At 40.7% G+C, this 27,479-nt stretch overlaps 1 long non-coding RNA gene across 1 annotated transcript; it reads left to right on the top strand.

The window, feature by feature from the left end:
- The first annotated feature begins 374 nt into the window (after positions 1–374).
- Positions 375–13,025, top strand: LOC130592541 (uncharacterized). Its single transcript, XR_008970566.1, has 3 exons — positions 375–492; positions 11,514–11,686; positions 12,920–13,025. It is a non-coding gene; the product is annotated as an uncharacterized LOC130592541 (long non-coding RNA).
- The last annotated feature ends 14,454 nt before the right edge of the window (positions 13,026–27,479 follow it).

The following is a 27,479-nucleotide window of genomic DNA, read 5'->3' as shown; positions in this document are numbered from 1 at the left end:
GAACTGTGGAAATATATGTGGCTTGTAGAAGTATATATGGCTTGAGTAGAACTTCGTTTTAAAATCCATGGACAGTTTTAAAAAAGGCTGCATCTTGTATCTTTTTCTGTTAAGGCATTTTGATACCTTATGATACTCCTTCTCTTAGAGAGTTCTATAGCAAGGCTTGGTTTCTTTGCTAAATTTTAGGTCGCTTTAGATACTGGGTGCTTTCTAAGATCAGAAGGTATTTGTTGTAGAGTTCTTATAAGCATTTAAGTGACAAAGAAGCTTCAGCCCCATTAAATTTTCGCAAAACCTGGGCTCCTAAGGGCCTGCATTTCCCTTTCCTGAGCATTCCTCCTCCCTTTTTCTGTTTTTGCCACAGTTTGGGTACAGCTCCCCAGCTGTCTGTGGCTGTGTGAAGCAACACTCTTGAGAGGAAGATCAGAATAAAGATGAAAGTCAAGGTCTGTTCTCCGTGCCTAGCCTGATGCAACACCCCATGCACTGGTGAGTAGGAGTGGGTCTTGTCTGGGTCTGTTCTGGCTTCTCTCCACCTCCTTGACCTTTGGGCAGTGCATCAGAGCCTAAGCTCCAGTTGGTCTCACCCCCTCTTGTATCAGGTGTCCTCTTATGTCACCCTCTCCCTACAGCTCACAGCAGTACCTGCCTTGATGTTTCTTTGATGTGCCCAGCTTAGCCTCATACCAGACAGCCCCTGTGAAGGTGTCTGCGCAGGAAGGTACTCCAGGCAGACTCCAATGCCACGGCTGTTACATGCTTTTCAGTCATTGGCAGCTATAATCATTGCCTGGGGGGGTACTGGTTGAGGTCCCTGCCCCATTCACAGTAGGTTTCTTACCTCCTCCTTGCAGCAATCTGCCTCTACTTGTGGCCTATTTACCATGCTTTGTGTGTTTGTTATCTGAACTAAGATGCTGACCTGAGCCCTGTTTATCCCTGCCTTCTTACCTTCCAGCACTGTGTCAAATCCTTTTTGCTGAGAACATAAAACATTTTTTCTGTGGTCTGAAAAATCAAACAAACACTGCCTGGGAGCTACCTAAAACCCGTAACCAAGGGGTTTAAATTAGGAAGTGTTCAGTAGAGGAAGAGCTTAAAAACGTAGGCCTAGGCTGCAAGACCAGGTTCTTTCTTTTGTTCCTGTAGACTTCTCATGGATCTCAACATATATGCCAAAGGCAGGGGGGACATTTGCAAACAGATGGGAAGCTGGGCAGTAGTGTGAAAGCATGTGGAGAAGAGGATGGATGCCACTGCTGAGGGTACTCTGCCAGGGAGGGATAAATCTGGCTGTGTCCTCCCTGTCTATGCTGGTCTGTAGCCATCCTCGTTCTTGGCATCTTTTCCCCTGCTGATGCCAGGGTCCTGCATGTGCTCAGAAGCTTTTGTCTGCCCTGGGGGTCCAAACTCAAAGGTAGAGGGGTTCTCCACCAGATGACCTCTGAATGGCAACAGCCTGGGAAAGGCTGCTGTGCAGCTGCTCTGGGGATATTAAACTGTGAGAGAACTGATCTAGCACTTTTTATGCCCATTAAACTTTCATATTCTCTGTCTCTTTCTCTGTCATGCATTTACAGGTATAGAGATTTAAAAAGAAAGTGCAAGTGGAAAGAGAAGTGGGAAATCCAGCCTCAATAAACTCTCCATAAAATCCACAAATTAAGAGCAAGTACATCATGAAAGCATATTAGTCAGAGAGCTATAAATTCCGGCAAATTGATTGTCATATATAATCAAAACCATACTATAATATATAATAAGTTGGAATAAATACCGCAAACCAACCTCAGGCTGTAAATGTTTAAGATTAGCCCTTCATACCACATATACCTGAGGTATAAATAAAGAAAGCAGGAGTGTTTAAAGAAAATAGAAAAAGAAAAGGGAAAAAAGGTGAGTGTCCTAAAAATGGGGGTTGAAATGAAAATGTGATCCTTTGAGGTTACACTTAGAAAAGGACTGCAAATCACTGGATGGCTTGAAAGGTTTTCAGAGCATAGATGTGTTTTCATGCACCGCTTAACAGTGACTGGTCTCCTGTTCTTGAGCTGAACCCATAAAGAAGCTTCTAATGATGGTCCTCAAAGAGTGTGTGTGGAGGTGACAAATGCCATGGGTGGCTGTGACACAAGGTGTGTCTTGAGCAGTGAGCACAGCAGTGCCTTGACTTGGTCAGGAATGGTTGGAGACCATCAGCTGGGACTGCAGGAGTCCAGCTGGCTGCAGTACCGCTTCGGCCATATCCCAGACCTGCCCATGCTCCCTGGGTGCTCCTTTACACCCACAGTAAGCTGCAGTGCCTGGGACACCTCAGTTAAGGACGGCCTCATTCACAATGATGGGATATCTCCAGGAGCTACCTCATGGTTTGCGATGCTCACCAGGACCTGCTAAATGCTGATGAGTTGATGGGTTTCAGATCATTTGTTAAATTATTGTGTAGGCTTTTTTGAAGCTAAATATTTCTTCTAACCTTCATAGTTAGCATACGGTCCTAGTAGCCCAAAGCTAGCAAGGGCCTGTATTTAATGTGCAATTCTTTCTATGTGCAATCTGAAATTACCTGACAAGGATTCCCAGTGCCCAGCCTAGAAGCTAGTTTCTTCTTTATTTAGTATATATTCAGTACTAGTTGCCCAAGGTGCCCTCCTGTCTGTGTTATTAACATGATATAGGCGTCTGGTTTCCCATATCATATGTGTGAAATTTCTTTTCTCAGGACCTGAGCAATCTGAGTCTAACCCTTCAGTGGGAAAGATGTTTAAACATCGTGGTACTGGGCCTTCCCCTAGCTTAAAAGCATAACCTACAGTGCTGCCTCCCAGCCAGAGGAGCATCTGCATTAAGGACACTTCTGGATTAACCAGTGATTAATTATGTCAAATGGGAGAGGCAACGAGTGAAATCATACGGAGAAACCGATGGGAATGGCTGGCAGCAGGACAAGGCAACCCGCAGGATGGCTGGGCTGAAGATGCCAGCCCTGGTCCCATGTGGAGGTCTCCCAGCCTGTCTGCCTGAATCCATGCCAGGGCCAATGCTGACTGGGAAGCAGAAATCTGTTGGGGCTACGGTCCGGCTGGTGCAATGCAAATGAAATCAGGAGGCTGGTAAAAGGGAATGCGACCTCACCTGAGCTGCGGGCACCAACTGCATCACCTTCCCAAACGCTTACCTGAAGCGTTAGGCAGTTTTCATTCACATGGAGCCCGAATTGCACGGTGTTTCCTTCTGTCAGTAACTACTGCCAAAGCCCTTCAGGTGAAGATAGACTTGAGAAGCGTCCCGAAGCTGCCCGAAACCTGATACTTCCTTCCTGGCGGGATTCGAGCCCCGCTGTCAATAGCGTGTCAGTGCCGAACGGAAGCAGCGATGTTTACAGAATTAACAAATGGACTTCAAGTTAAACACTGGGCGTTTGTGAGGCAGCTTTTTGTTCCCCAAGCAGTGACCAGTCTGCCCAGATTACTCGCAGGTGAACGTTCTGCTATGCTTTCTGGACTGACTTATTCTAACGTCGTGTCATTTTTAATTGCTTTTCTTGAGAAAGCATGCTTGCCACTCCATCCTGTTAGCCTCCTTCGGGTGCTCTCCATGTTAACCTCTTCCCAAGGCCGCATTCACCATTCCTAAGTCACACACATTTCTTTACTGACTTCAGTTCCTGCAGTTGGGAATGCGAAGTTGTATTCTGCATGTGGCATGTGCTCTGCAGTATTAAACTCCAAGCTTGCATAGAGTACAAGACTAAATTGTACAGACTTTTTCATACTGGGCCCTGATCCTGTGAAGAAGTACATTCTGCACGTATTTCAAGCAGTCTTTCTCTCTTCCTGCAGACAGGAAGCTGTTCAACATGTGCCTAAAGCCTCACAGAACTGGGACTTGCAACGTGTAAATCCTGCAGCAAGAAGGTGAAGCTTCTATTGCAAGACGCCCTTGGGACGGTGCAAAGCAGAAGGCATCTCCCTATCTGCCAGCGTGGTGTGTGCCTGCCCCGCTTTGTTAGACCCCCATGCTCCCTCCAGCCACTGCAAAATTGGATGCTCCCAGTGCTCACACCCAGGTACGTCTCAGGGGATCCCTGAGTGGGTACAAAGCCTCGGCAGGAGTGGGCCCCCTCTGCTCGTCATCACTGCTAACCATTTGGGATGAAGCATGCTGAAAATGATGTTGCTGGCAAACCCAGCTATAGCTGGTGGACTGGATGTACATCCCTTGTTTCAACAACTAGCAAATCTGAAGTTGGAGGAGAGGGCAGGAAAGGATCCAGAACTGAAATGAATGTTATTGCTTTTCAGTAAGCTAACAGGACTCCTTGCAACAGGATCAAAATAGATGTTTATCTGCTCTTATGAAAAAAAAAAAGAGAGGAAAAAAAGAAAAGGGGGTGCTGCTGCCAAGGCTTATGAAGAAGAATCTATATTATTGCATTATTTTGGTTAAACACTGTTTGTCACGTTTTTCCTTTTAGTCTGCACCATTAAATGTAAAAAGCAGATCTATCAGCATCTAATGTTTCTTCAAAACGCCATGTAGTGTCTAGAAAACTGAGCTATCAGACATGCTTGTCATGTACACATATTTTGTTATTAGATGTGTTCGGGCATGAATTTTGGCAGGGTTTATTCACAACTATCCTGAACTTTTCTTGACACCTTTTATGGCACGTAATACATCTGCAACTCAGGGCTTGGTAAGCCCTTAACTCTTTAATTATGAGCCTAGAAACTCCCTTCCTAATTATTGTCCTATAAGCATCATGATCTAATTCTCATGCCAAAGCCCAGAAATTCACGCTGCAGGTGCTTCGCTTTGTTTGGCTGCCTTTTGCTTTTTATGGTGTCAGGAGAGTAGTGTACGCTCTGCATTCTTGTGTCAGTGTAATCCTGGAGCAGTTTGCATTTGCTTGCTAGCTGACCTGACTGATACCTTGCATTTGTCACTTTCTCCTGCATCTTTTCCTCCACCTAAGGACAGTGCTCAGCTCTCACACAGTGCATGCCATTCAGACCAAGTTTAACCAGAGGACTGATTTCCTCCTGTAAAGTGTTAGGGTTTAGTACTGGGATTCATACAGTGCAAAGAGATGCCAGAAACCTTTTTAAAGTGAGTTGGGTTCATATAAGTGCTATAGAAAACAAAAGAGTAAGACTTACATAGCTGACGTGTCTAACGCTATGTAAATCCCATTTTACCCTACAGGGAAACTGAACTGGAAGCTGGCTCAGTGTCTTGCTAAAGGCCACAGAGGTTATCGGTACCGGAGAGTGAACAGACCCACCAATCCCAAGTCTGTAGCCTCTGTGTGATCACTTTGAAAGCTTCATTTCCTTTTATTGGACTGATTTTAATGAGAATAATGAAACAGGGAATTCTTCTCTCTTTCTTAGGGCCTGAGGGAGGAAGTCAGGAAAAAGCTTGTCTGATGATTTAATTACTTTAATAAAAGAGGAATTACCTACCAAGATATTTCTGTGAAATTTCTATAGAGATGCATATGTTTTATTAAATATTAAGTTAGAAAGCAAAGATGCAGCAACCTACAAAAACCTAACAGACAATTCTGTCTTTCCAAAGTATGCGCAAGTCCTACCTACTCATGCCATGCTTATTTATGAAATCATTCACATAGAATTTTATGTAAACCTAAATATCTTTAAGCAAGGATATTTTGCTTTCTTAGGCTCTAGGCAAAAGTTATGCACTTCAGTGCTAAATATATTTCTGTTCCTTTTCATATTCATTCAGCACATATATGAAGTTGATCATCTTACCAAAAAAAAAAAAGGTTTCTGTTCTTCCTTAAATCTGGAGTTGCTAGCATAGCCCCAACAGGGTCTTTCTGTAGCCTTTCAGAACACGTACAAATGGTGCAAGGTGTTAAGAGATGCAGGCCGCGAGGCCAAGAAGTTTAATGATGGATTTATTATTGAAAAGGGTATGCCGTTTTCTGAAATACCAGTTGAACTTCAGGCTCCTCTTAAAGTTGTTGTTTAAAGAACAGAGTTCAGTATTGAAATAGTCTGTGCTATCTCCAGAGAGGAACTCGAAGGACCCTTCATGGGTGACAAATTACATAAGACTTCCAAATCAAGTTGTAAACGTTCTCTCCTGGTAAATAACAATCATCAAAACCATGTAGCTGTTCCCCAGGTTTATACACTGAAAGTGAGAGGCCTTAAACTCCATCAAAATTCCAGACCGAAACAAACCCAAACTTTCGGATTAGTTCATACTTGGATTTGAATTTAATAATTTGGACTGATTTCTAAAGCCATACTGGTTTTGCAATAGAAGCTTTGCTTATGGCTGTATTTCTCCAGGCTGACAATTCCTGATAAAGCATTCGGAGGTTCAAGATCAGCACCACCTGGAAACTTGTTTAAAAGAAGCGAAGTATTTCCCTACCTCTTCCCATGCAGCTGAGTAATTACTTCAAGCCTGATGTCTTTGTGTTAAATGGCATTGCTTCAAACTCTGTGCATGTCAAGCAGCAGAAAGCTCGGGGAGTTTGAAAGGTTATCGCTGTTTCTCTTTGAATTCCTGTGTACTGAAACCCTTCCGAGATGGCTGCCTACTGCAAATCATTGTTTGACAGCTTCACTCAACTTCAAGACTTGTCAACTCAGGGAGCAATCTGACAGCTCTCAGGCAATAAAGTAAACAAGGGATTTGGAGCGTCAGAGAAGGAATGCTTAAAATCATTCCTAATATTTCTCCTATTCATAACATGTCACCAAGCCAGTGAAGTTATGAAGGCAGCAAGTCTCAGCTTCTTACACATCCCAGGTGGCATTTGCAGGGTGAGGAAAAGCTTGGGGGAACCCTGGCAACCAGCTTCCACCAAGTATCATCTAGATTTGTTCCACTGATGGTATTCCTGGTAACAATGAAAACTCAAGGCATTCTTCTTCAGATGGATGTTTTCTCAGATACCGTATGTAATAGCCTGAATTAAAAGGTGATTCAATACTGGTGGAAGCAAAGCCTCGTTTAACAGTAGCTCTTTAAAACCAAAGATGACCACGTTGTAAGTTTTCTGTGTAGTAATATAGTAAAGGGATACTTCTTTCATAGCAGCCACGAAACCTGCAGACACTTTGGTTGTACAAACGCTCGGATGCAGAATCTGTCTGTAATGGTGCTGGAAGCTGCTGGGGGTTGATCACTCCATGGATTTGACCACTTACGTTTACAGATTTACAACTTGCACATGAAGTAGCAGGTACCTTTTCTGAAGCAATCACTTTTATAGGGTCTTGCCTTTGTGGAAATTACCTGAGACACCTTAAACAGCCTGCTTTTTTGCAGGATGCTGAGCCCAAATTCTGATAACATGGCTATGTTGATGCATCACCAATGGAATGCTCAACATTATTAGCAGCTTTTAAGAATGTAACCTGGTTCTTTGGCTATTTTCCTGTGTATGTTTCTGTATTCCTATTGGGGAATAATTTGATACAAAACAAAGTATGGAAAATCTGACCTAATTTTCACACTAGTGTGACTGTTCCCTGCACATCTATTTTGAGAACTCCTGCTGGTAACACACCTAGAGCTGACCCCTTTGTTAACTGTGTGGCATGTGCGTGACAATAAATTACCCGTTGTCATTATTGAAAATGACTAATGGCCTCTTAGCCTTTTAGGACATTATTTAAAAGTCATTTTTCTAAAAGAAGAACTATATTCCCTCTTGAGGTAATGCTTTTCTTTTCTTTCCACCCCTTTAAATAACTGCATTAACTGTTGCTGCTCTGTGCTATTATATGTGGTTTTCCAGTTACAGTAGCTGCTGTGCAGCAGGCTTGCAATCACAGCTAAATTGTGTTCTGATTCTTTTCCTAATAAGGACACCTAACTGAACACCCAGCTCAGGTAAATCTCTGTAGCTGTGTTTCCAATGGATCTAAGCTGCTATCGACTAGCTGTAACGTTTAGGGGTAATGTTAAAGATCTTCATTTACTGCAGTATTACAACTCCATTAATTCACATTTTAAACTGAGCCCTGAACAAATGCACTTCAGCAGCCACTTGTGCTTGCTAAAAGATTAAAGGCTCTGAATCATGTGAAGAAAGGAAATCTTTATAGGTTGCTAGCTAATGGTTGTTTTCTTTACTGTTAGAGTCAGTGAATTGAATTGTAATGGACTGGGTTGACTCCACATAAGGAAATTACAAAGAACAGGATCATTTTTTTGCAGGTGAAAATGTCACTCATTCTGGAAGTCAGCTTTACGCTTCAAAAAGGCTGGACTGCAAAATCAGATTTGAAACTCTGATGGGTCTTTTTAGCATGATATTGTTTGCTTGTTAATCTGTCCTGTACGTTGCATTAGCAGCTCAAATAGCTGTAAATGTAGTTAGTTTGAGATCAGACATGGAGGTGCAGGTAGTACTTCACATTATGCTGCGACAATGTGGGATACGTGGGATCTCCAGCTCGCAATGCACATGAATCAAGGTCAAGGGCACACACAGTGCTACCAATGTGCAAGTAAAAATTGATCAGAGGAGTAAAACTGTGTTCTTTTGCAGTGTTCCTAAGGCTTATTTAGCCTAAGCTGTATTCATGGATTTATGTCTTGCTGCTACTGTCATGACAAACTCAGGCACATCATAGCAGCTCAGACTAAGTGGCAGAAGGGCAGAGAATGTTTCCATGGCTAAAACTGCCCTGACTGCTTAAAGCTAGACAGAGAGTGATGGGAGTTAATCACTGAAACATGAACAGACAGGACTAGCTTGTCATAATAAGAAGCTATCAAATCACAGCTCTGTTAAACTCCTCAATGTTTTATCATAAGCAGCTGTCAAACTCTTATAATTTCATGATTAATACATTACAGAGTGATTTCCTCCCTCATACTGTTGCCTGTAGGGTTTTTTTTTAACTGGAGGTGGGTTTGGTAATTTATTTAAAGTGAGCTGCAACTCTGCATGTGTATGTACGCAAATGTGTGAAAAAGCACATATTTTCCTCCTTTAAAGAGGAAATAATTCTCAGGCCTGGCTCCATGCATAGGAGGGGACCGCTCCGCACATCCTGCCTTTCATCGTGCCCCTTGGAAGGCAAAGAAGTAGGGTTGCAAGCACTGTTGAAACCTTGTGTTAAGCTAGACAAACCTAATTCACTGTATCTCCCCATAGTAACGTCTGTGAGTAGTGTCACTGAAATAGCTTCAGTGTCACCTATTCCTGTGGAAAAAGAGAATGGAAAGGAGTTATCACTGATTTGTGCATAGACAAAACTGAGGGTGAAAGAGAGAGTTTAATTATTGCTAAGTCTTTCTCATCATGTTTTCAAGTGAAGGAAAACATGCAGGACAGCTGCTTTTCCAAGGGATGTCTGGGGCTGCTGGTGCACTGTTATAAAAGTTGTGAACCAAACGAGGAGAAACAAGATGGCCATTAAATAACTCAAAGCTCTGGACACCAAAAAGCTTCTGGGCTGTCCCTGAGAGCCCCCTGCTATGCCCCCTTGGGCGCTAGGAGCCAGTGACTTGAGGTATTTGCATGTTTCACTTGAACTGCAAGTAGTGCCCTTGGAAATCACTGCTAAACAACAGGTATTACAGGCTGTAATAACGACTGAGCTGCTCTTTGCTATCGTGGACTCCAGCCAGCACAGGATTGCCATCTTTTGGGAGACATTTCAAATCAGCCTGCAGTCTGAGGCTTTTTTGGACTTGCGGCTTTATGGATTTGCTTGTTTAAGACTGTTGGTGTTTGCTTTAAGTTTTTAAGCAATAAAATAATAATAATAATTTTTAAAAAGCTTTGAAGAAAACTGCTGCCAATGTCTGTTTCTTTTGGAATTTCTAAAGAGGTTTCTGAGGAGGGCTCCTTCGTGACAATATAATTAAGCAATGAGACATGACAGCTAGTCATTTCAGGGTTATTATTGTATGCCTAAGGTGGCATTGCAGGCATGAGGCTGAAGGGCGAGTGGCTTTAATCACCCATTAAGTGCAATAATCCCTTTGATACGCACTGTCTGGAAAGACTTATCAAAAAGGTATTTAGGAACAATATTAAGATGAACAGACAAACTGGTGAAGGCACCAGGCGTGAATATTGATGTGGTTATAACATCACTGACAGACACACTAAAAGGTCTATTTGTGTCATGTTTTCATCATTAAAAGCACCCTGAAGGAATGACATTTAATAAGAAGTAAAATATTGCAAGGACTTCTTTGATATTTTTGGTGTTTTTCATCCTTAAATATTTGTTTTATATACTTTAGGCATAGATCACATGGACTTTAAAGTGAATCAGCTCATCTCTGCAGTACGGCTGGATAAAAATGCAGATGGTAGACAATGATACGGTGCCTGTCTATAGCAGTGCAGTCCTATCCTAAAATCAGTTAATCTGTGACCCACAATTCTAGCTCACTTCAGTACCTTTGCCTGGCACTTTGCTCCCAAGGGAAGCAGCTCTTCCGAAGGAGAGAGTTCCTTCATCCAGCATGTGAAGATGTGTGGTTTCCACATCTGTTTGAGCTTGTAGAGCTGGGAATTGAGCTATAGTCTCCAATGGTGATACAGAGATAGATGCCAAACTGCCAAGCTACTTCATTGACTTAGTAAAATATTTTGACTGGTTCTAAAGGAAGGGCATAAAACGTGGTTGTTTTCATACGAAATGGGTTATGGAAAGACAGTTTTTCAAAGAAATGTAATTGTGTGTATTTTTGAAATGTGAAGTTTTATGCTATTATGCCACTAAGTGGAGAAATCCAGTGCCAACAGAAATGTTGGTAACACGTTCGTTGTATTTGCAGTTCTGTAAAGGTTTGCTTTTCCTTGCCCCCCTTTATGTGTATTAATGCATTAAAATAATCATCCAAATGTAAATATGAGGGATTAAAATATTTGCTATGACTCGATATAATTGCCCTGCGCTGTGGAAAAGAGTATTTTGCTGAATTGGCTTTTGTGTGAACTTAGGTGATGTTTGCCTATTTTCTGCTGTGTACAAAAAGCTTTGCCCTTTATTTGAAGCCTGCTTTGACCGTGTAATTACCATGCTCCAATTTCCATTTGGACAATCAAGGTTTCTCCTGTCAGGCCATTTGAGTACACATGGGCTGAACAATTAAAATCTTCCTGTTGTGGGTGCATGGGGGATGTTGTGGGGATTTTGTTTCAGGAAAAAAGAGGGATAAAAAAATGTAAAACTGAAAATGAAAATTGATGAGAATTGGACCTATGTTTTGCCTTTCAAGGAAATTTATGGAAATGCAGCATAGCAGGGCTGTTGTCACTGGTTGCCTTCAAAGGAGAAACCCAAAATGAATTCTTTGAACAATATTTAAAGATTTAGACTTAAAAAAAAAGACAAAAGTCAACAAAATTCGCTCCAAAGAAAGGGTTAAAAGAAATCTGCAGAAATTTCCCTAGGGACAGGATAGTCTAGTTTTGAAAAAAGTCATTGTTATGCTAGTAATAGGATACGCCTTAAGCTTGTTCTTAAGTCTTATTTTCTTTACTGCAGGTTGAGAAAGTTTCTCTCCATCCAGTTCCATGCAGTTGTTCTGGAAAGGAATGGCAAAGCTGTGCAAGGCTTCACAATGAAAAAAAACCCTCTTCCTGTAAAGGCAAGACCCTGCCAAAATAAATAGAGGCTGCAGCAAACGGTACAGATGGTCATTTCTTTTAAGCACGTGTGTATGTATTGTATATAATATGAGCATATATGCGTAGTGTATATATGGGTGTGTATTAACATGAATTTGCATACATACCAGTATATTTTTTAAAATATACATTCTGGAGCCTATATAATCAGTGCAAGCGTTCCTGGAAACTGGGCTCTTAGCATTGAAGTTCATCCTGTAGAATGCTGAGATGAAGATTAACATGCTGCGATACAAAAGCTAATTTCTTAATAACGATAAAGTTACCGAAAGCAACGCAAGCTCCTGATGCCTGAAAGAGCCAGATGAAAATGGCATGGTCTAGTGATTAGAAGGTTTTAGGAGGAAATAATGCTTTTCTTGTCGCTGGGCTGCGTTGGCAGAATGAGTGCAGCAGCTGGAACGCATATGCAGAGTGTTTACTGGAGCGACTCTTACACTTTCAGACAGAAGGAAATCCTGTGCAGGATTGGAAAGCGCAGAGAGCTGTCACCAGGGAATAGGCTGTCTGTGTGTCTCCATGAAATAAAAGCTGTGCGGACGACAGAGCCTGCAGTGGGCACTTCCTGCCCCCTTTGCTGCAGCAGTTCATGATTCCTTTTTCTTTCGGCCCCTGTTTTATTTATTTATTTATTTATTTTGCTGGAAGATATTTAATCTACTGGTATTATCAACAGAAATGCCGATGAATCAGGATTTGCTTTGTATCAGACTTTAAAAGTATGATTAAGTAGGGGATGTTTTTTTGGTTTTGTGTTGGGTTGGTTCGTATGTTTGTTTGGCAAAAGGAGAACCTGGAAACCTTGTCCCTCAGCTTGCATAGGCTGATCTGTCTAGATTAATAAGAGGTTTGATATTACTTGGGATGGGTTTTGTTGCTTGTTTGGGGTTTTTTTTCCCCCAAAGCTGTGTAGCTTTCTAACTACTATGAATGCATTTAAAGCAGTGGCAAACCCCAGCAACTAAAAAGCTGCAAACGCAAGGTGTGGTTTATTGTTTGCTGATGAGCAGTACCTGCTAATGAGTAAGAAAACATGTTAATTATCCAAATAAGTTTTAAAAGCTGAAATTAATGATGTGTTTATGTGACAGATTTGTGGGAGGGATTTCAAATATAATCATCATCAATCTGGCTACAGCCAAAATAAATTTTATGAAAAGTAAAACAAACTGTTGCACAGACAAAGTAGGCCTTCGGGGGCTCATGTAATAATCTGTTTTCTTATTGAGCTGTGTATAATATTTCTGTTCATTTCTTGTCCAGATAGGATCTCAGTATATATAACATTGCTGTTAAAGCTAAGAAGAGTCAACAGATGCCACTACCCAAAGGAGAGGGGAGAAAGAAATGAAGAAAACAAGAAATGCAGACATACAGTTTTTGTGTCAAATAAAGAAGCTGTGCCCCGATAAACGTGTCAGGCATGGTGCAATTGTAAAGGTAAGCATTAAACGGATGAGCTTTAATGTCGGGATGGTAACTTCTCACAGGAATATGTGACTATGTTGGGGTGTACGTTCCAGAAACCACAGATGCTGCTGTCACTACTAATAAAATTATTACGAGGTTCCAACTTTTTGGTGAAGTTCCTGTGTATGTTCTCTCTTTTACTGAATGGAAATGTCACATTTAATCAGATGAAGGGGAGAGGTGAGGCCCCCATTTCAGAAGCATGGAAGCAAAGTGGCCAGTAGTCCCAGTCAGCCCTAATTGCTCTGGCCTGAGCTCAGTGCCATGCAATGGATGGGGGAAGATGTGCTGGTGTTCAGGTGATGGTGAATGTTTTTTGGTGCTGAGGTTCTGAAGGCTACTGCGCACAGCAACTGACTCCCAATGGACCTGCTCCATTAATTGGTATTGCTGATGAGGAAAGGCTTAAATTCCTACTTGCACCAGTTCCAGTAAAAATGCATCAGTCACTTTTGATTCTTTTCTTGATGCTTTTCTGCAAATATGTTTTAAGGACATTTTTGCCAGAGAAAGGGCTTTTGGGTTGAGCTAAAGCCATGTCACAATCTTTCATTCACAAGTTCAAATGCATTACATCCAGCTGCCAAAAAATATCTGCTTTGGCATCACTGTCCAGCTTCTCTGTTCCCATTATTGCTTTCCAGCCAGTGTAATGGGAGTATGTGGCTGTCATTCAAACAGATGAAAACCTTTGCCATTGAAAATATGTCAAGGGGTGCCTGTTTTTTAAAGGAAATACATCCCTTCCTACTATTGCATGGTTTCTTGATCAGATAAAACCCATCTTGTGTTAAATTAAATGCGCTGCATTCTGACCCAACAATAACAAAATCAAACCCACTCATTGCCAAGTATCATAAGCTCTTAAAATACATTCAGACACTGCGATGATATTAATAGGGAAGCAGATATCAGGTTTCAGCCGACAAAGCAAACCACACGGTGGAACACGAGAAGTACTGTGCTTACTGACTTCAGAACAATATGGAAGACAGAAGCCCTATCAAAAATTATACTAATAATCTAATACTGTACATCTATATGGAAACTTAGTCTGGAATATCTCAAAGGTGCTTCACAAAGGGAGACATTTTTATCTTATCTCTCCATCTAGGTGTCTGAGGGAAAGAGTTTAAGCAGTTTGGATTCATATTTCAGAAAAAGCATTTTCCAAGGTGTGTCTTGGCAAATGCTCTTTAAGAAACTAGGTCATATTGCAGCAAAAAGACACAACAGTCAGTGGGGAAATTGCTAAATCCCACCAGAATTTGGTGAGACACCAGACAAAGCTTCAGTGTCTGCTTGCCCGCTTCTTAAGCTTTCCTGTTGAACATCTCTACTAACATATTTAAGAGTATGAAGGGGTACCGGGATGGACTTTTGGTCTTATCTGCTGTGGCTGCTAGTGACAGACCTGGGAATAAAGCTTGGCCTGCGCTTTCCAAGTCTGTAGTTATCATAGGTAAACATGCATCCACAATACATAATCTGCTGACATATTGGTAATCAGTTTTTTAAAAGCTAGTGAGAAATCTTGTTCAGACGTTTTTATATGATTAACAGGAAGGCTGATATCTAGATCATACCTGCTCTGAGAAGGAATATAACTGAGCTCTATAATGTTTTAATCAAAAGAGTGGACTATGGAAATAAGCTTATTCCAGTTCTGGCAGCTGCATGGTGATTTCTGACAACACAGTTGCAGTTGCGTCAACAGTTTCCCTGGCCATACCTATAACCTTGGAGGGTGTTCTGCTCCTCAGAGGGGGTATACCTTTCTTTCTGGATCTCGGTAAGAAAGGCATTGCTACAAATAAAGTAATGTAATTGCTTTAATAATAATAAGATAGAAATAGGAAGAGGAATATAGATAGTGTGTAGATCTTATCTCCCTTTGGATGCCAGGAACCCTGCATCTGTGCTGCCTTGGACAGACCCCAGGTAGACAGCCAAAACATGCTGTGCACAGTTCCCTCTATGGAGAGGCTCAATCTCCCTCCCATGCCATGGTGCCTTTATTCAGCATAACAGACAAAACCATCTTGCTTGTCTTGACAGGTAGGAGTGTTATCTCTTTCCCTCTGTCCACCAGAGCATATCTAGCTGCATGTATCCAGGAATGATACAGTACATGTTCAGGTTGCACCAAACAAAGCATAGCTTTCCATTTCAGTTGTCAGTGAGATGAATATTATCATCTTTGTGTAGTTATGTCATTTTTGTATCCGGGACAGAACTGTTCTCCTTTCCTTTTTACTTAACCTGTTGTAATACCAGACCTCAGCACACGGCCAGAGAACTTGCTAACAGAAGGCAAACCAGTCTTGACTTCCGTATTAAATCTGCAAGGTTATGCAATAGTATACATTATGGACATCCAGAATTGTCTGCTTCCTGCAATCTATGTTGTAGGCTTATTGATAATAATGATTTTATATTCTGACTTATAAAATCTTGAGTGTTGCATTACTGTAATTGCATGCTCATGATAGGTCTTGGACCAAACTCATGGAAATAATGGAAGAATTACAGATAGGTTAAGTACTAAGGAATTGTTGGTTCAGCGGACATTGGTAACCAGACTAAGCTAATCTGTAGACCAGTTAAGGCCATCCAGCACAGGAGGTTCACTCATTACTGGAAAGTTAAGGAATTGTGTAAATTGAATTTAAGCTCATTTATGTGATGTCTTCTGTGGGTTATCAAAATGTTGTCTTCAATTGTTTTGATGAACAGCTACCAAAAGGATGTTCCTGGGAGTGTCTAGGGTCCAGGCAAGACTACATAACCTGGGTGCCCAGATATTTATCATGGAAATGGACTCTCTAGGTATCACTGTGCACCTGTGACCCCAGAAAGGAAATAGAAAACTTTGTAGGAAATCTGTCCTTGTGCTTTGTTTGAGTTCTTTCTGTTAATGGGCTTAAGTGCTGCTGCTATTATGTAAACAGGAATTAAAACACAGGTTGTATAAATATCATGCATTTGAAACATTGAGTGAATTTGGTTCACTGTCAGTGATTGAATGGCCTCACTGCTTGATATCAACCAACTGTGCACAGAACCAGACACAGACAATGGTTTTCTCCTGAGCTATAACATGTTGATGTGTGCAGAAAATCTGTATTTGTGTACATATTCTTTTTACAACAGGGTAGAATACAGTGGGTACTGCTGATGGGATGTGACCCCATGTCACATCATCTCTGCCTCCAACCAGAGCTTATTTCCATTACAGGGTACTGTACCGCAGAGGCAAAGTGGTGAGTCTGACCTGGTGGGCTGATGTTCTGGACAAGGGAGTTTTGTGCACACAGATTGTATAGGTTCCATCTGATTGACAGCCTTTGCACACCCTGGCAAGTAATTTGCAGCTTTCCTGAGTGTCACCCTCAGGATTGCCAGTCTTTAGCTGGTTTAAAGCAGTGTCCTTGTCATTTGCTTCCTGTTACTGGTTAAAGTTTTCTAAGTGTTAACATGCTTGTATTTCAATGTCTGCCTAAGAGAGATGTAAACAGAAGTGCCAAGTTCTATGGCAAATCCCTAATTCTTCTGTGCATCCTTCGTTAGTGAAAGGTTGCTCTTAAGAACAAAAGAGAACTGTTTCTAACATGTTTACTTTTGCAAGCAATGCCTCTTCAGCATCCTTTTTTTATTACTCTTATTGATTTATATTTAAATGGGGCAGGGGGGAGTGTTCTTTTCCTGTAGGTTTTCCCTGTGGCTCAGTTAACTTTGGCAGCACCTATGCATCACTGCCAACAACACTTTGGGGATATTGGGTTATGCCAACACATCCAGATTCTGCCATAGTACTGATGATGTCTCCAAAAAGAGGCCTGGATACCTTTAGTTCTTTCAGCACATTTCAGCTCACCTCATTGCCTGTGGAGTTTATTCAGACACTATCTTAGACTTGCACAAGATGAGGGTTCTTTTCATTAGCTCCTCCATGCCTTGTCCAATCTGGCTAATCCTTAGTTTATGTCTAGGTATTTGTTGAATATATCATTGTTTCTTTTTCTGATATGCAAAGTGGTGAGGTTTACAAGCTTTTTCTCATAACCTGACCAAGGCTTTGATGCTGGTTGTGTAGTCTTTAAGGCAGCGTTAACGGCTTGTGTGAAGGGACTCAGTTCTTCATAGATTATTATGGCTGGCTATAGCCCAGGGCAATAAAATTCAAGACAGGTCAGCCTAAGGTCTTCAGAAAAATAGTTTGCAAGTAGATCAACAACTAAGGAACCTGCCTGAATGTGAAAACAAGAACTATAGGTAAATGAAGTAGGTGGTTGAAGTCCAAGTTCCAGGAAAACAAAGCAAAAATAACCCACTCCCCAAATGCTTGCTGATGGGAGAGAAGACACTGGGGACTCAACAAAGGCACAAATTCATGGGTTTTTTTTTTTTAATTCATAAAAATAATGCTGTATGCATCATAATTAAATTGTATTTGAAAAAGTCCTGAGGTATACAAATTCACTGCTTATGTATGTGGTGACCATAACAATTGGTGCATTCACCTTCGAATCACTGTATAAACTTCAGCTAACATCCCTCATTCCTATGCCTTTTCACAGCTATCCTGCAAGTTAAAAGAAAGCATGTGTGCTCTCAAAGGAGTGTTTGTGTTGATACATACTTTTATTGAGAAGAATATACCTTGGGAGGATCCATCACAGTGGAAGACTCTATGGAAAGGAAATCAAGTCTTTTCTCTGGATCATAATCAATGGTCTGCTTCCTCAAGCACTCACAAGGTTAATAAAAGAAAATAGGAATACATGGCACTAATCAGCTGGTGAGGGAGGCACATGTTGGATATTTCACCTTGTTGAGCTGAGATGCAGGTTAAGAAGTAGTGAACTTATGCTTATTTTGCAATAATCAGATATATTTATATCATGCTTATTTTGTACTAATCAGATATTTGTAATCATGCCTAATAAACGAGGAGAAAAATGTGTAAGGGAAGCTATAAATCAGGATCTAAATAGAAGATAATTTTATGCAGTGGATGATACATTAATCAGTATGAAGTTACTATTTTCCTACTACAATTACTGAGCTCAGCCTTTCATTATTGATTGATTTTAAGGCCTGCCAAAGAGATAAATAGTAAAATTAATTCATTTTTTATCAGTTCAGTTAGTTCTTTTTTAGCCATTTACAAGATCCAGCTTATTTTGGTGGCAATATTAGTGGACCTTTCATTAATTTTGTAAGAAAAAAAATGCATAACATTTGTTCATAGGCATGATTTTTGATGTATGGTTCCAGATGTGCGTAAGGAAGCTGTATTGTATGCTCTGAGGTTTTCCTATTGAGCATTTCTGAAATTTCAGAAATGAACACTGAGTAGGTCTAAAAGATACAGTATGGGGTGCATGAGAGATGTTTTTGACACAATAGGGTCAGAGAAGTTAAAGACACGTTCTTTGTTGGCAATTTTGGCAGAAATACTAAAACACAATGTGGGAACTGCAAACCTTATGACATTCAGTAAAATGTGAAAGGCTTCATGTCTGTAATATATGACTTGATGTCATGTATATGAGTTGGTAGCTTTTGCACAATATATAATGAATCTCACTTTTTTTGTCTGAAGCTTGAAAAGATTTTCCCAGTGTAAATAACTCATGCTTAAAGTGCAGTGTGAATTTAAAACCCCCTGCTGTCCACAGGTAAGGAAGTTCATTTCGTGATGTTGCAAATAATTCATTCAGTATTCTTAGCTTAATGGCTCCTCGTAAAAATGCAAACCATTTTGAGAAACCTTTGGTATCCAAATGAAGTATGTATAAAGAGAGGTATGTATAAAAAGCAGGGTACCAATTACCCTGCTGCGTCACTGGAACCTGAAGTTCAGTTACAGTTCCCCGTTGCTTTGCTGGGTCTTTTATTTGCTACTCTAGTGTGGGCTTCAATAAATACAGCATAACTACATTTTTCTGCTTTCGTTAGATGAGCTGCCCTGGCTTCCACTGTTGGAATGTAGCCTTGTGTCTTGGGAGGCAGCACTGATGTTTCAGAACCATTTTGGGAAAAGGTCTGTAAACCTTTTCTCTGTGGTTGTGTTCATATTGTATTCAACTATATATCCCTATATTTATATTATATATATATAAAAATATATTTTAGATAATATATATAAATATAAATAAATTTTTTTTTCCCCTATATATTTAGAGAAGTGTGCAGCTCTGATAAATAGAGTCCATTTACCTGAGATGCCCATTTGACTGGGAGAGACAGCAGGGAAAGGACCTAAACAGACAGGACAATGAAGGCACCTAAAAGCAACTGTACCGGATCTGACCAAAGCTTTATGTTCTGAGTGAGGTAAATCCAGAGATAATTCACCTCTGATATATACTGTAGCACAGTTTTAGGAATGGGTACAGCAAAGCTTAACCTGAAACTTTGTTGGAGGAGTGGCAATTAGTGCCACAAAGATGATTGGGGCACTTGGCACATGAGGAAAGGCTAAGGGAGCTGGGACTGTTCAGCCTTTATAAGGCTCAAAGGGTCTTATCCATGTGTGTGCATGGGATAAAGAAGTTGGAGCCAGACTCTTCTCAGTAGTGCCAGGAGGGGATAGGAAGCAATGGGCGCAAGTTGAAACAGAGGAAAATCAATTTAAACACAAGAAACCACTCTTTTACTGCGAAAACCCTCTAGACAAGGCCCTTAGTGACATGGTTTAGTGGTAGACTCAGCAGTGCTGGGGTAAGAGGATCTTAAAGGTCTTTTCCAACATAAAGATTCTATGATTCTATGGTGATCGAACACTGGAATATGTCACAGAGAAGTTCTGGAGTCTTCATCCTTGGAGACATTCAAAACCCAGCTGGCAATAAACCTGGGCAACCTGGTTTATCTGACCGTGTTTGAGGAGGGGGTTGGACTAGATGATTTCCCAAAGTGCCTTCCCACCTCAACAGTGCTGTGATTGTGCAAGTTTGTTTTAAAATAAAGCTGACTGCATTCATCCCAATCTCATACTCACACACTCAGATGCACCACTTCCTATGTGTCCAAACACTCTTGCCAGCATGCAGGCATCAAGACCTGTGTCTTGTCAGAGTTCCTGAGGTTAAAGAGGACAAAGAAAACTGGGTATTGAGTTCTTATGACCTCTTGTGCAACCCTTAAGCTAGCAACTTTGCTCTGGATTTCCTGTTGTACTTTCAGGAGCTGACCATGATTGTGATCTGTCTATCTCAGCTTTCTGAGCATTTATCCAAGCTCTGCCTTACTTGGTGTCTTAAAGGTCCAGTCCTTTATTCCCCTGCCGTTATCTCTCAGCCAAGTGAGCTTTTGTCAAGTCTGGATGGAGTTTGTCCCTTGTTCTCAATTCTTCCTTGATTTCTCATTCTGAGTGTCCTGGAAAGCTGCACGTACATGTGCTGGGAACTTGAGCATCTGCTAATCTGGATGCCAAGGGCCTGCAGTTCTTATGTGCCTTTCTCTGCTCTTCTTTCTGGTGTGTCAGCACCCAGATACACCTCTTCATTTTCTGTTCTTCCAATCTCAGCATTTCTATTACAAATGTCTACACCCCAGCAGCCTTTAGTTTAGTCCCAGACTTCCTTTCTGAAGTCTGTACCCATAGGTTTAATAACCCTTGGTGAACTGTTATTTTCCCTTCTTAATTTGTCAAATTTCTTTTTTGCATATTTATAGTTGGGGCTTTTTCCTTCCACAACATTGGATGGCAATTAATTTACTATAAATCCTATGGAGAAAAATCCTTCCTTTTACTCGCTTTATGGCTGCTGCCTGAGTTTGCTTTGGCATCCCCTAGGTCTTGGGTCAGGAGAAATAACAAATAATTGGCCCATATTACCCTTTCTATTCCAGTCATGATTTGAAGACTCTAGTGTATCTTCCATCAGTCATTTCTTTTCTGAGCTGAAGAATCCTAGTCCATTTCCTCTCATCTAGAAATCACTCCATACTGCTGATCATCCTTCTTGCTTTCCTCTTTGTTTCCTGCTCTGCCACATGATTTTTGAGATGTAGGAACTAAAGGTGTGCACAATACAGATCAGCTGAGCCACTGAACCACAGCATAATGGCGTGTTGCTGCTTTCTTTGTTACTTTCCTATTAACACCTAAAGTTCCATTTTCTTCATTTGCCTTTCCTCAGCAGCACTGCCTGATAGACCTATCCACACAAGTTCCAGAATCTCTTTCCTGTGTTGGGGTGAGTACTTAGCAGCCCATAAATTTAAATGTTTTTCCCTCTGCATGGATTTATTTAGACTTATTAATATTGAATGTTAGGTGTAATTTTATCAGGCAGTTTTTGCTACCTGAATACTTTGGTACCATCACCAAACTCTATAATTTTACTATTTGCTTCCTTTTCCAAATCACTGTTATAGGTCAGTCAGATACCATAGGTCCAGCTCATTTATTCTGTCAAAGAATCTGAAAAGATCTGTGCTGTGTTTCTTCCCTCTGCCAAAGGGACCTCGATTGACTTCCCAGCTAATGCAACTGGTTGCCAGCACCCAGAAGTATTTCCCACCAAGTTGCCAATAAAGAAGTCAGACTTGCTGATCTGTGTTTTCCCAAGCTACCCATCTGCCTGCTCTGAAAAGCAGTGTCATGTTTGCCGTCTTCCCTCACTATGGTACTGATAGAGATTCAGGCAGTAAGTTGGTTGAGAATAAGCTAGTAGTTTGAGGATTTCATATGTGAATTTCTTTAGGACTCCTGAGTAAATGTCACATTCTCTGGCCAATTTGTTTCCATTTCAGTGATTCATTCCAAGACCTTTTCTCCTGGCTTTTCAGCTGAGACAGTTCTTCCACCTCATTCCCCTGAAAAGAAAGGATCCTCTATAATTTCTCAGTAATAAATCGGAGAGAAGTAGCTCTTTTGCTGTAACTGTAGCTTCTGCAAGTGCTCCTATTAGGCTGTGATGATCTCTTAGCCCCAGAGGCTCTCTGGCAGGCTTTCTAATGTGATGGTTCTGAAAAAGATTTTTATTCTTAGCTTTTATGCTGTTAGAATGTTCTTTCTCAAAGTTACTTTTGTCTTTTCTCACTCTGGTTTTACTTTTGACACGCTTTGATTTAACTCTTTTCTGGTTTTCTCCATTGTACATGTTCTCCACACTTCGAAGCATGCTTCCTTATTTCTAATATTCCTCTTTACCTCTGGCTCTACCATTTTTTATCTCACTTCCTTCAAAATCTCCAACCAGCCATATGTTTTTTACAATGTTGTCTGTAAACAACTCTGTATCACTTGTAACTTTCGTTGATTCTTTTTTGCTTCTTTTTTGTCTAACCTACCAACTCATTGTTCCCGGGTGAGGGTTTTGGTTTTGCCTTTTCAAGTCCTCCAAGGAGGTGGATTGTGAGTACATTGTGTTCAGAGTTTTCAAAAGTAACTTTTCAAGCAGCACCTTGGCTGGGTTCAGGAATTAATCACTCAACAGTTTGTTTCTTTGGAAGTTCTTTGACCAGTTGTGTCAAGAACGTAGTTTCTGCAGGAAATGGCAATAGTCCATATATCTGAGACCATCAGATCGCCTCACCTCGTCGTGTTTTCTGTCCCTCCAGTGACTCTGGTCTCACTCAGCATGTCACCACTGACAGGTTGATATTGCTGTCATACTGTTTTTCACGATATACCAAGAGACCCTAAAAATATTGCTGTCAGTGTTTAAATCCAGACATTCTAGGTCAGTCTTTGCACACTGTTAGATTTCCGGCATTTGTATGGAAAGAAGTAATTACCTGTGGTCTTCCTGTCTATTTTGGAGTGCAATATGTAAATGGGACTTTATTATTTATTCATTTATGTAAATGAAACTTTACTATTGAAATGTCATTGTTTCCTACCAGAATCCTATTGATTTCTGACCCAACTTGTGGGGTTTTTTCTAAAGATAGAGAGTTTTTATGACTTCCCCAGGAGAGGATGAGTCATTCCAATCTTTGTGCTCTTTCCACAGCCTTTCGTTTTAAAACTCCCCTGACACCTTTCTAACTCTAAGTGCCTAAAATGTGATGTATTTTTTTGTGTAGACACTGTCTTTCCTCTGTAGGCCTATTTCAAAGTGTCTTTAATTACTAATTAATCCTCTATCCTAATTAGTCCCTCTTCCCTGATATGAAAGAGAGAGAGAGAGCGCACAGTTAACCAAAGTGCTAATTTATAGGGCATTTGAATAATTATGTACTGGCTGCCTAGGTTAATGCACATCCTCTGTTAAATAAACATCTGTTGCAACTAGCAGGGTGGAATCTGGTCTCCCCTGGAGTGGAAAGGGCTGCACCAGAGCTTGAGTGAGGGCTATCAGCCTGAAGCAGTCAGTTCCTTTCAGCACAACTATCTTGTTTAGAGATACCACTGTTATCTCCACTGAACAATCACTGGTTTATGTAATCACACCATGAAGTCCTTATAGAGTGCATGAATAAAGGCAGATATCCAAAATGGGTTTCACAGCCACCAGTACTGCAAGTACTCTCCAAGCAGGAAGTAATTTAAGCCAAACAATAGGAAATGCTGAGAAAAATAATGAGATTGGGAAATATGTTTCTCAGTCAGACATACACATTTAACTCAAAGCTAAAGCTGGTGCCTCTGTGGGACCAGGATTTACAATTCAGAAAATTTCTCTGGGGTTTGTGACCCAAGACCATCTTTTGGATGTCTGAGGTGTAGCTAAAGCACTTAGAATGAGATTAAGGGCATAGAAATGAAATGGTCGTTTTCATTATGAATATACTTGCAGGATATCCCCAAAGCCTGCATAATAACTTATTATTACACACCATAACAACAACTTCATACATGCAAAGACTTCTTTCGAGTATTGAAGAGCATCCGATGTGATAAGAAATTTGACTGACATTGCGAGTGAATCTGGAAGTAGGAATTTTCAGAGAAAGCATCCTGAGCCCATGAAAGAAGACAAAACTGTGGACTTTTTTTCCTTTCATGTAAGGTCCTTTCCAACCCTAACTATTCTACGATTCTATGATTCTAAGTATCAATTCATATTGCAGTCACTGTGGATGTGAAGATTTGGCCCATTCTTTCAAACTCTGAAACACCTAACTCAATTTTGCATTAATAGACAAGATTGATAATTGTATATGAAACTTGTCTGCAAAATTCCAAACCCTTTGAAACTGCTGATGTTGACAAAAGAGACTTCCCTGGCTGAAAACAAAACTGCACGTCTTCACCATAGGTACTCTTCTTGGAGGGGGATACAATTCCCTAAACTCAGTATCTCACTGACTCTTCCAGTAAGTAATGAAGGCTGAACAAGATGAAGAGATCTGAGGGTATATGCCATTATTTTAGGGCCTGTATGTTCGGTAAATGGCCAAAACCATCTGCAAAATATTTTTGGAGGTAATAAGCAACATGTCACTGAATGTTGCAGCGAAGGAGAAAATGAGAATTCATTTCCAGGCTCAACCTGGCTTGCTGCTTCCTTGTAATAAGAGACCATTTCAACACAGGCAGCTTATAAATAAAGTCTTCTCATTGAATGTGGAAAATATTGCACACGTTGTGTAATGTATATGTTAAATAAAAAAGTCTCCCTTGTTGGACTGGCAGCTTGAGGCCGCTACATTAGTTCAACAGCAGAGTTGTGGGCCTCTTGGCCCCATCCCATCATCCCTAGCTTGGCTTGGGAAGTTAATTTTGAATTTGGCATGGGCACAAATTTATTTAAGGCAATGTTTGTTAGGTTCTAGCCGGTGGATGGAAAATACCGTATTTGATGTCCAAATTGTGACCTCCTGTGTGGAACTCCAGCAATGACTTAAAACTAAGAATAGGAGAAAATATAAAGTGTAGGCATAGATATACTCAAGCAGTTTCAACTACCATGGCTTCAGTCAACTAAATCACTCAGCAGCAGAGCCCTAGATGAAATCCTAGTCCTACAGGATCCTGTGTGACTTGGCCCTAAATTCCTTATCAGCAAAAGCACTTTGATCTGAATTACCAAACAAAAGGGGTTAACGAATAAGATTTTGCTAGACCTAAATTGCTCAAATTAATCCTTCTTTCCCCTTCAGTCAGAGCTGGCTGTCAGGTACTTTCAAGGACTTTTCTTTGAGCATGTACAATTTTCTTTTCCCTTTTACTAAAAAGAAATTGGCTGTGTTTCTGCACTACTAGCTCTATCTACCCTTCAGCAATTTTGCCCTCTTGCCTAGCTCTTCCTTTTGTAGATGACTAATATTGTCTCTCCTCATCTTTCTCACCCTCTTCCTGCTTCCAGCTCTCATAAACACTGTCATTGCCTCGGTTTCTGTGGCCCACATAAGCTTTGACCAGTCTAACAGTGTTACAGAGCCACAATATCATTCCTGAGGAAGCAAAGGAACTTTAATAACAAGCTCCTTTTATGAGAGAAGGTAATCTTTCTGGGAAAGAAGAAATAAACTTGTTCTTTGTTTTGAAATTTCTTCTGTTTATTTTCAGCTAAACTCCATATTTTTCCCATGTTGTTAATGTTTTCAGGTGCCTTTTTGGTTTTTATGGTTGCTGTGACCTTAACGTTCATCAAAGCTGAATAGCTGAAATTGATTTGTTTTAGACATAGCAATAGAATGAGTCATGTCAGTAAACTTGTTCAACCATTTACTGAAGTCTGGAGCCTCATATGCATTTTCAATACATACGTGCTTGAGAGGAGCCTTGCTTAATGGTTGCCCTAACAATGATATTCCTTCGGGTCCCTCTCCACTTATGATGTACTCTTGCTACCGCAGTGTACTTGCGACTTTCCTCTGGTTTTTGGCATCCAGGATGACTTTGTGAAAGAGCCCAAAGGTAAAAAACCCTGTCTGGGGAGGAGTAGATAATAAGCAACACCCAAGTTACCCTTTTCCCTCTTGAGGCAGGGGCCAAGTTGGAGAAAAGTACAGGTAGCATTCTGGATAGCAGGTCAGACAAATGAATATATCAAAATTCCCTTGAAAGAAATGCGAGTCATTCAGGCTTTATTGGTTTCCCATGAGAAGCCACATTTGTTTGTTATAAGGTAAGAGATATAGATGCCAAACTTGCGCTGTGTCATGCGTTAACCCAGCATGTAAGCCCTGTTTTTGAAGATTAAGAAAAAGACATGCTTAGATATCATCTTATATTTAACTAGCTAAAATCACTAGTAACGTGTTTCAAGGTGAAATCAGCTATAGTTCCTTGCCTTCAAGCAAACAGAAGGTAACCTGAATGCATTGAATGTTACATGACTGAAGCTTTTACAGGTTGGTATTGTCTATGTTATCGTTTGCTACAAATGACGGTTGCTCAGATATACTGTCAAAAGATTTCAGAACATAAGAGTATTTTTTGAGTACTGCAGAGCACAGATGGGATAGTTAGAGTTGTTCTGCAAAGCATATCTCTGCATTTCATGGATCTTGTTCAGTCAACCGTACTTTTCTAGGGAAAAGACACACTGTCCCTGTGAGTGCCCAGGTTTTCGAGCTCAGTGTTCATAGCTATATGTACAAAACAATTGCAAATAGACTACAAGTCAGTTTTAACAATATTGTATAATAACCTTTAATGTGGTGGTCAGAAAATCATAGGAAGTGCTCTTCCCCTAATCTTGCCAGTACATCCCCCTAAACTTCCTCCCAGTAACTGCATTATATTTGCTGCCCAAATCACTGTAATTTCTGGGACTACTCATCCAAGTGGCTGGCTGATAGCTGTTGCAGAATGTCGAGAAATGTAGAGTAACTGGACTGATGAATGAGCATCAACAGTGTGGCTAATCCTTGATGGCACAAAGTCCATGCGAAGTGCTGGAACTTGAAGACATATGCACGAGAAAGCAAGGGTAAACTGCATTATGTTGGCTTTTTCTAGTGAGACTGCTATAATAAAAGCATGTAGAAGGTGTGGTTTGCATCTTCCTGCTGAATAACAATAGTTATTTTACTGCTTTTAAGTGAAAGTGTGCCTATAACCTCGTATTCGTGTGCCTATAAACTTGTAGTCACTGGTGCTTCCATGGCACATGAGTTTTGAGTAGTTTGAAGAATATCTGAGTTGGAATTTACAAGTACACTGATATCATGAAAGGAGAAGCCTTATGAATATTACATGTGAATCTAGTAAGTAATCTCGAATTCCTGCAGCTCTCTTAGCTCAACCAGAATGCAACAATATACATTATCTGAAGCAAATTATTTAATGTAATGTGTCTGCCACAAAGACAGCATAGCTGAGCTTCTGAATACAAATCATAAATATTAATAGCTGGACCTCAGGAGAATCCTGCTGATTTGTTAGGCTACTAACTCAGGAACTGAAGTTTGAAGGAAGTGCCAATGCAATCTGATGCGA

Source organism: Pezoporus wallicus, unplaced genomic scaffold (genome assembly GCF_028554395.1).
Source record: "Pezoporus wallicus isolate ANWC-B61680 ecotype Strahan unplaced genomic scaffold, APGP_CSIRO_Pwel_v1 contig_8791, whole genome shotgun sequence".
NCBI classification, from domain to species: Eukaryota; Metazoa; Chordata; class Aves; order Psittaciformes; family Psittacidae; genus Pezoporus; species Pezoporus wallicus.
Note: the sequence above shows the minus strand (reverse complement) of the source record. Positions and strands in the feature narration are given on the sequence as shown.